Source organism: Humulus lupulus, chromosome X (genome assembly GCF_963169125.1).
Source record: "Humulus lupulus chromosome X, drHumLupu1.1, whole genome shotgun sequence".
NCBI classification, from domain to species: domain Eukaryota; kingdom Viridiplantae; phylum Streptophyta; class Magnoliopsida; order Rosales; family Cannabaceae; genus Humulus; species Humulus lupulus.
The window spans coordinates 151,562,447-151,572,634 of record NC_084802.1 but is presented as its reverse complement, the minus strand read 5'-3'; the positions used below and the strand labels follow the sequence as shown (position 1 = coordinate 151,572,634).

At 43.0% G+C, this 10,188-nt stretch overlaps 1 non-coding gene across 1 annotated transcript; it reads left to right on the top strand.

Moving 5' to 3' along the window:
- Positions 1 to 1,074: 1,074 nt before the first annotated feature.
- Positions 1,075 to 1,181, top strand: LOC133807799 (small nucleolar RNA R71). The gene has a single exon (XR_009879691.1). It is a non-coding gene; the product is annotated as a small nucleolar RNA R71 (small nucleolar RNA).
- Positions 1,182 to 10,188: the final 9,007 nt, after the last annotated feature.

The window sequence follows — 10,188 nt, the reverse complement described above, 5'->3', positions numbered from 1 at the left end:
TGATGTGAAGATGTTTCAAAACATCTAAAAATCTCTAAAATTGACTATCTTGTTGCTGCTTTTGAAAGCGCTGAGGAAATGGTGGAGGTGGCTTGCTTATAGGCTTTCCTATAGAATTTTGCGGAGGAATTGCTGCAGCAATTGCTTCAGGGTCAGCATTTAAATTTTTTTATTTCACAGCTTTGTCTCCTTTGTCCACACTACTTTGGATTGAAGTGGGCTCGTTGTTTCTAGTACAATTATCCTCAGTTAATTCCACATTTTTACCGCTCCTCAAGGTAACCGCCTTGCAATGCTCCTTGTCATCTTTCCTTGGATTTTCTGTATCACTAGGCAATGTGCCTTGTGGTCTATTTCGTAGCTCATTAGCATGCTACCCCAATTGAGTTTCTAGATTCCTCAAGGATGCCACTTGACTCTGAATCACAACATCGTTCTTGGCCATATATTCCTTCATTAAACTCTCCAAAGAGCTTGAATGAGACACTTCTGGAGGAGGTGGTTGAGCTCTTTTTTGTTGTTGAGAAAACCCTGGTGGATATGTAGGCTTGTTTTGCATTCATGCTCCGCTTGAACTAGCTCCTTGACCCACCCCCCCCCCCCCCCCATGAGAAGTTTCGATGCTGCCTCCACCCCGGATTGTAAGAGTTCGAATATGGGTTATTTTGGTTGGCATTTTGATTCCTCACATAACAAACCGAAGCGGGATTCAAAGGACAACTCTCAAATGCATGCCCATCTCCACAATAAACACAAGATACATCAGCAACTTGTCCCATAGCAGCTGGTTGTACCATTCCCCCCAAACTCATGTTCTTGAGAAGGCTAGTCATTGAAGAAACTTGAGCGGTCAAAGCTGTCAATGCATCAACTTCAAGTATACCAGCTACCTTTCGACTTGTTGAGGCTCTAACATTGGACCATTGATAATTATTGCTAGCTATCCTCTCCAAAATCTCATAGGCTTCATTATAGGACTTAGAGAGAATAGCCCCATTGGCTAAACCATCTAACACCATACGAGTGAAAGAATTGAGCACATTGTAGAAAGTTTCCATTTGTATACAATGTGGGATCCCATGGTGTGGGCACTTTCTCAATAACTCCTTGAATCTCTCCCAAGCTTCACAGAATGATTCATCTTCTAGCTGCTGAAATGATATGATTTCATTGCGAAACTTGGCATTTTTGGTAGGGGGAAGTACTTCATCAAGAATTTTTTAGCCAACTCATTCCATGTAGTCACCGAGTCGGGAGGAAGGGTGTTGAGCCAAGCTCTAGCTTGATCCCTCAAAGAGAAAGGGACAAATTTCAACCTTAGAGCCTCATCAGTCACTCCTTGTAGCTTGAAAGAATCGCTCACCTCCAAAAATGAACGAAGATGAAGATGAGGATCCTTAGTAGGCAGCCCACTAAATTGACCCACTGTTTGCAACATTTTGAACATCACGAGCTTTAACTCAAATTGGGGTGCTTGAATTTCAGGCCTAACAATGCCCGGATTAAGCTCATTAAATATGGGGGCAGCATACTCCCTTATGGCTCTCTCTCTGTCATCAGCCATAGCAATTGTGTTAGTGACATTATTAGCACCCTCAACTCCTTCAACCTCTTCAGCCATATTAAGGCGATTTTTAGCCCGTTGTTCCCTTAGTCTTCTTCTAATTGTTCTTTCAATCTCAGGGTCAATAGGAGCTAGTTCAATGTCTTCTTGCTCGTTCATATAGAAAATCACCTAAGAAAACACAAGAGCAAGCAAACAAAGTCAGCTAACCAAAGAAAAAATAAATTGCAAGTAATTGATTTTACAAGAATTTCTAATTTCAATCCCCGGCAATGGCGCCAAAAACTTGTTGTGATCAATTTAATATTTGATATTAAATACACAAGTGCACGTAATCACACAAGTAATATAATGATAAGTAAATCGTCTCCACAGGGAGTGAAAATTAAAAATAAAATAAGCAAAACAATTACTAAACAATTTTTAGAAAATTAAAAATCAAGTGGGTTGTTTATAGGCTTAAGCAAAATATTAAAATAAAATGGAAATACTGAAATTAAAAACTGAACTGAACAAGAAAATTGAGAGAAATATATGGATTGGAAAATGGACTTGAATTATTGAGTTCCCCTATATTACTCATCCTGAACAACTTGCGGATAGATTGGTGCAGCAATAATCTAGCAAAACTCCCAAGATAACAAGAATTCATTTAAACACTCATAAAAATTTCCCAAATTTTATGACATTAATTCTTCTACCTAATTAAACATATTCCTATGCAAAATCATATTTAAGAATGCAAATCAAAGTTTATTTCTCAAAAGTTACACAAGGCAAATAACATATCCCTATGTTACTTAATAACATAACCTAACCTAGATTTTGACTTGTGTCATCCAAGTTTTTCCCATTACATTTAATCTTTCCAGCATTAAACATAATTAAATAACTTTCCATTGCTGGCCAAACAACAACAAGAAATTAATATAAGCACACTTGAATGAACAAAGGAGATTTTACTAGAATAAAGTGCAAGAAATTTATAGACTATAACATAGGGTTCATCAACAATTCAAGCCACCTAAAAATTAGATCATGGCTGAGTTCATAGACATTAATTCCCAATCAAAATAGCCCATAATATTCAGATTTAGAGTCCAACTTAGAAATTAATAAAATAAAGTTTAGGAGAAGAAGAAAGAACAAATCCAAAATGATGCTTGAGCTTTCTTTGTTTGTCCTCCTTCTTCCTTGTTGATATTCTCAGTTTTTCTCCTCTATTTTCTTCTGGTTTTCTTTTCCAAAAATGGCTACTGCCTTCTTCATATGGCTAGAACCTCTTTTTGTGTATGTTAGATTTTTTTTCTTCTCCTTCCAAAAGTCCCATATTGCCCCCTTTTTCTCCAAAAACATGAAGTCCTCCTTTCTTCTGATTTTTGTCCTTTTCTCCAATATGCTGACTAGTTCTTTCAGCCCTTGCCACCTCAGCCAAAATGTCAGCTCACCCATTGATTGCCACACGTACCATGTGCCCCAAAATCTGCCTGATCAAAATGCTTCAGGTTTGCTGCAGCAAACCTGAATATTCAGCCATCAATAACATAATTTAATCAAAATAGATTCATATGCTAGCTCATTCCTTTGTGCAAATATTTATCCATGAAATCATTATCTTTAACCCAATAGCTATTAAAACTAAAAAAAAATTAAACTTAATTAAGATAATGAAAACATCAAGCTTAGCTACAAAAGCTAAAAATAAACTAACATCACCCATGATTTTTTCACAATTATAAGTTTAAAAGCACATGAAATAACTCTTTATTCAAGAGTTATCACCTCGCCATTCTTTGGTATGCAACCTCGCCTTTTGTGGCCTTGCCGTATTTCTTGATTTTTTGGTTTTAGAGAAATCAAGGCTATCCTAAGGAATTTCTATTTTGATTTCCATAAACTTTGGCCTACGAGCTAATACATGGAGGTCACTCGAGGGCGAGGCCAAAAACTCAAAATAATAATATTAAGAGAAATCGCATGGAGGCTGGTCTTTGATGACAAAACTCCATCATCGGCCATGCTACTTGTAGTACTTCTTTTGGTTCTCTTTGTTCCAATGCCTCAGGACCACTTCGCCATTGAGCCTTGCTAGCTTGTATGTTCCTGGTTGCATAACTCCCTCTACCAATGAGGGCCCCTCCCAATTCAAAACTAGGGCCCCAGCAGTTGAATCTCACATGTTGAGTAATACTCGGCATAAGATGAGGTCTCTAATGGAGAACTTTATGTCCTTGACCAAAGCATTGAAGTAGTGAGCCACCTTTTTCTAGTAGGCTTCCACTGCAAGTTAGCTTGCTCCCGCCTTTCTTCAATGAGATCTAGGGACTCGGGAAGTAGTGCCTCCTTCCGCCCTTGATCATAGTTCATTCTTTTGTGCGACAGGATGTCTACATCAATGAGTAGCATGGCCTCGCAGCCATAGGCGAGTGCAAAGGGCGTGTGGTCGATAGAAGTTTGGGCAGTGGTTCTGTAGGAACATAGTACCTCTTGAAGTTTGTCTTGCCAAGCTCATTTTGCCTCCTCTAGGCACTTCTTATGAGTATCTTTGACGGTCTTGTTGACAACCTCTACTTGTCCATTTGCCTAGGGGTGTGCCACTATTTAAAAACACTTCACAATTCCATATCGAACACAAAAGCTTATGAAGTGTTCGTTGTTGAATTGAGTTCCATTGTCGGACATGATCTTGTATGGAAACCAATAACGACAAATGATATTATTCATGATAAACTCTAGTAATTTCTTGGAAGTGATGGTCGCCAATGGCTCTGTCTGACACCACTTAATGAAATAGTCAACGACGACCACTGTATACTTGACTCCGCCTCGGTTTGTAAGAATTTGGCCTATCTAGTCAATTTCTCACACTGCGAATGGCCATGGGCTTTGCATCTACTTTAGCTCATTTGGAGGGGCTGTCGGGATTTCGGTGAACCCTTGGTACTTGTCGCACTTTCTCACGTACTCCATGGAATCATCGTTCATGGTTAGCCAAAAGTACCCTTGCCACAGCATCTTCTTGGATAGATTCATCCCTCAGCATGTTCACCACAAAGTCCTTCATGAACTTCGTGCAACAAGGTTTGGGCGTCCTCCTTGGTAACACATTGTTGTAGCAGCACTGAATATCCTCTTTGATATAGGCGACCGTCCTGTATAACATAGTGGGGTGCTTGGTAAAGCATATTCCTTGCCAAGTTCGTTCTGATAGACGGACACCTTCACATAGATATTTGATGATGGGGCTTATCCATGTCTCTTCCTCATCAATTAGCATCGAGGTGTCGTGGTCGCAAACAACGTGATCACCAACGGTGCAGTCGCCAATGGAATGCTCGCCAATAACATTGTTCGCAGTGGGGCTGATGCTGGGAACTGCTAGGAACTCAATTGGAACAACATTGAGGGTCTCTGCATCTCTTACACTCGCTAACTTTGCTAATGCATCAGCATTGGATTTTTGTTCCCTAAGGATCTGTTTGACTGTGTAGCGATCGAACTGGCCAGGCATATCTTTGGCTTTGTTGAGGTAGGCAGCCATGCGAAGTCTGCATGCCTAGAATTAGCCAAGAATTTGGTTGACCACCATTTCCTAGTCGCTTCGGATCGTTAGGCACTTAGCCTTCAATTCCTTCCCCATGCGCAATCTTGCAAGTAGCACCTCATACTCGTCTTCATTTTTTGTTGCAGCAAAACCGAACCTTAATGCGCAATGGATATAGTGGCCTTCCAAGATTACTAAGATCAGTCTTGCCCTGGCATTATGCTCGTGGTCGCTGGTCGCCATCCATGGCCTTCGGTCGCCAATTGGATTCTACTGTTAAATCAGCGAGGGCCTATCCCTTTATCGTCGTCCTTGGCTAATAGGCGATCTCTAACTATCCTAACTCAATCCCCCATTTGAACTAGCGACTTGAGGCATTAGGCCATTGCAATACTTGTCAGAGGGGTTGGTCCATCAAAGCCTTGATTGGATGAGCTTGGAAGTAAGGGCACAACTTTCGAGATACTAGCACCAAATAATAGGCAAGCTTATCCAACTAAGGGTATTTAGTCTCAGTGTCTATTAGCCGCTTGCTGACATAATAGACGGGTTTTTGTACGTTACCCTCCTCTCAAACTAGTGTTGCACTAATCGCGTGGTCAAAAACGACTAATTACAGGTACAAGTCCTCGACAATGACGAGTTTGGCTAGAACAGGCAACTTTTCCAGATGCTATTTTATCACCTGAAAGGCCTGCTCACATTCTTTCGTTCATTCAAATTTCTCGCTTCCCCTAAGTAGATTGAAGAACAGAATGCACTTATCGGCTGATTTTGGAATGAAATGGCTCAGAGCAACAACCCTCCCAGTAAGGCTTTGTGCGTCCTTCATTTGTTTAGGAGAATCCATATCAACGAGGGCCTTGAACTTTCCAGAGTTTGCTTCGATTCCTCTACAATAGATGATGTGCCCTAAGAACTTTCCAGAGGCAACCCCGAATGAACATTGCTGTGGGTCTAGCTTCATGTTTTATTGATGCAGAATGGTGAAAGCCTTTTCAAGGTCAGCTACATGCCCCTCAAACTTCTTAGACTTTACTAGCACATCATCCACGTAAACCTCCATATTCCTTCTGATCTGATCCTTTAACATCTTGTTGACTAATCGCTAGTAGGTGGCTTTGGCATTCATTAAGACGAAGAGCATGACCTTGTAGTAATACGAGCCCATGTTTGTCATGAACGACGTGTGCTCTTGATCAGGAGGATGTATTGCTATTTGATTGTATCCTGAGTAAGCGTCCATGAATGACAACAACTCGTGTCCAGATGTGGCATCGACGAGCATGTCAATCCGAGGGAGCAAAAAGTAATCTTTAGGACATGCTTTGTTGTGGTCGCTAGAGTTAATAAATATTCTCCAGATACCATTTGGTTTGCGCACAAGCACCAGGTTAGCGACCCATAAGGGATAGAAGGCATCTTATAATAAGGCATTCTCTTCCAAGTTCTTCACTTCTAATTTTAGGACTTCATACCTCTCGGCATCTAGTGACTGGCACTTCTGGCGGACTAGAGATGCCTTCGGATCTATGTTTAGGACGTGGATAATGACCGACGAACTGATGCCTACCATGTCATTGTGGGACCAAGAAAATACATCTAGGTTCTTTCGTAGGAAATCGATCAAATCATTCTTCACGTTATTACTCAGGTTGTTCCTGGCCTTCACCTTCCGAGTGGGGTCGCCATACTTCAATTCCACTTCTTGGAGCTTTTCAACCGATCCAACCGGCCTCTTTTTGTCCCAAAAGCGAGGATCCAACTCCTCCCCACTCTGGGACTCGCTTCATAAGATGTGTGAACTTGGGTCACCATTAAGGATGACGCTGTCCCTGCAGTCATCGTTGGCGACAGAGTTAGCACCATGTCAGGGGTGGCCTCGCCCATCGAGCCTCACCTTTCTCGGTCTCACCCGTCAGGGCCTTGCCTATTGAACTTGTCTCCACCGTCATGATGTTCTTCTCGTCAAAAAACTATTTTATTCCTTGAACTCTTGGGTCATCAAAGATCATGTTGGTGCAGGCAGCGCTTCCCCTCCTAGCTTTACTAATCGAGAAGTTGTAGCATTCTTGCACCTCTCGTCGGTTCCCTCTCACACGGCCAATGCCTTCACTTATGGGGAACTTAATGGTGTGGTGCTCAATGGACATTATGGCATGTAGATCAATGAGAATGGGACGTCCTAGTGCGAAGTTGTATGCCGACAGGCAATCAACAATCTCAAACGTCGCCATGCATGTGGCTCTCCGGGGGGGATTGCCTAGAGTCACCAGGAGCTTAATGGATCCAATAGGGGCCAAGGCCTCCATAATGAACCCATATATTATGGTTGAGCATGGTGTAAGGTCACAAATGAACATTTTCATTTTATCCAGACATGACTTGTACAGGATATTGATGGAACTGTCGTTGTCAACTAGAACTCTTAGCACCTTTAGATTAGTGATCTGAGCTACGGTGACCATGGGGTCATTGTGCAGGTAGTGAATGTTTCTTAAGTATTCGCTGGTGAAGGTGATGTCTCGGTCTTCCATGTGTGAGACCTTACTTGGTCTTTCTTCATTCGTCAATACTTCGTCTGTCTGATGTCACAACTCGTGTACATCTCTCTCCTAGCACATGTTAATGTCCCCTACGAGGTGTGGTCCTCCACAAATTATGAAGACAATAGCTATCACGTCCGGCACTTCTTCTGCATAGGCTGGCGACCGCGGCCGGTTTGGCAACGACCGTTGTCTTTTTCTCCCGTCGTTCTAGCCATCGTTCTGATTTTGGCCTTGGCAGCAATCGACGAAATGATTCATATTTCCTCTTCTGACTAGGAATTCTTTCTCGTCCTTCAATTGAAGGCATTTTGTAGTGTCATGTCAATGGTCCTTGTGATAGCGAAACTACTTTTTCTGGTCACGTTTTCTTAGATCCATCTTTATAGATATAGGCTTCTTGTATGGATCTTGGCCTTCAGTTGCTACGAATATATATTCACGTGTCCAGGCCAAGGCAGTGTAGTTGGTGAAGCGTGACTCGTACACAGGCTGTCTTCCCTCTTTCTTGGGCTTCTTCCGGTCTTCCCCTACTTGTGGGATACCTGGTAACAGCTCTCTCTCTTCCCATTACCGTTTCTCTTGCTACCCTTCTGGTCCTCATTGCTCCTTCGACCATGGTTTCCAGTCTTCGTCAGGTCCACATTTTTTATCGCCTCGTCAAGCTTGATGAACTTATCGGTGCAGTCCAAGAAATCACTCATCCAATTGGCTTCATTCTTGGTCAAGTTGTTCCAAAGAGGGCTTTGGACTCTAATGTCGGACATGATTGCCATTAGTCATCCTTCGTCGCCAACGGTCTTCGCGCAAGTGACCTTCTCTTGAAACATCATGATGTAGTCCTTCAAAGTCTCATTTTTCCCCTGGTTTAGGTTGGTGAGGTGGTTAGCCTCTTGAGGGTTGACGCATGCCGCGTAGAACTGCTGGTAGAAGTCTTGAGTGAGTTTTTCCCAAGAGACAATGAATCTCAGAGGATACTTCCAAAACCATTATTTCGCGGCTCTGACCAACGTGGTCGGGAAAACCTTGCATTTGGAATTTTCTGACACCTTGTGGATCTCCATCTAGATCTCAAAGTAGTTGATGTGCTCTATGGGATCTTGTTTGGCATCATAGGTCACCATCAGTAGCATCCTGAAGTTGTCAGGTAGTTGTGCATCGATGATGGCAAAAGAGAAGGGGCTCGCCTTCTTTGGGTTCAAAGCGCGCTCACCATTTTTAGTCTCGCCCATCTCACGGATCCCCCTTCTCAATTCCTTAATCTGAGCAAGAATGGGGTTGTTGGTGATCAAGACCTCTTGACCATCATCGACTGGGACCTCTCGAGCATTAGCAACTGGAGGTCGCCCATGGTGGCCTCCTTGCTCCTCCCTTCATGCGTTTATATAGTCATCCAAGTTTCCTTGGCTCTCCATGCCCTGACCTTGGGCATCATCTCACCGGTCGTTGAGGTGTTTGCACATGTCGAGCTCGTTCCTGGGTCTCACACTTTCTCCAAGGCGCGTGAAGATGCTACCAGTGTGGGCACTATTGGTGTCTTCCACTTGCCTATGTGGCCAGCTACTAAGTGAGTGGCTAACTGATCCTACACCATGGTCCCAAAGTTGGGGCGGTCACTGTCCTCCATGCTTTGGAGGCCGAGGGGGATGTCCCACCCGGGATTGGGATCTTTCAAGACTTTTGGTGCTCCTGGAGCGACGGGCGATTGATTGCTCCACTCCTTCTCCATCCAAGGCACGGGGCTGCCCGAAAGGAGCTTGGCGACGCCTCACTACCATGTGTATGGTCATCTTGAAGGTGAGGGTCGCCTCTCGTTATCGTTGTTCCATGTCTCGTCACTGGGCAGCCATATCAACTACAATAGCGATGTTCACGGTGCACAACCATGCCATCTATTCTTTCACTGTGGCGACGTCCTACCATTTTGCCTCAGGATTTTGTGGGATGTGGTCGCCATTGCCTTCATCAAATTTCTCATCATGGTCCTCCACAACGTCTATTGGAGGAGGAGGAGGATTTGGTGGGTTCGTAGGGTCGTTATCCTTAGCTGGACCATGCCTAGGTGCCATGACCAGAGAGGGGGTGGACCACCTTGGGTGGTCAGTGAGGAGATTTTACTCAGAGACTCACACTCTTAATGAAAGCACTAAAATATTGACACATTTTTTTGTCAACTCACATGAAGTGATAAATGAAGAGTCGTTTTCTTTGTAATACCTCAGAGTTAATCTTAATGATGAACAGGGAACCAAAGAAAAGAGAAATAAATGCAATAACAAATGAATGAGACGAAGATTTATAGTGGTTCGGTCTAAAAAATATTACCTACATCCACTTTAGTCAGTATTATTTATGAACTATGAACCCGTAGAAGCAAGTAGAGTTTGATCTTGCTCTTGTGGCAGTTACAAAGATGGAGACTAGAAGATCTCTCCAAAAATGAACAGTTACTGACTTTTTTTTCGCTCAGATTTCCCTCATTGCTACTGTGCAGGTTGCACTATTTACAGTCGTGGAGATGGGTAGGGCTGACG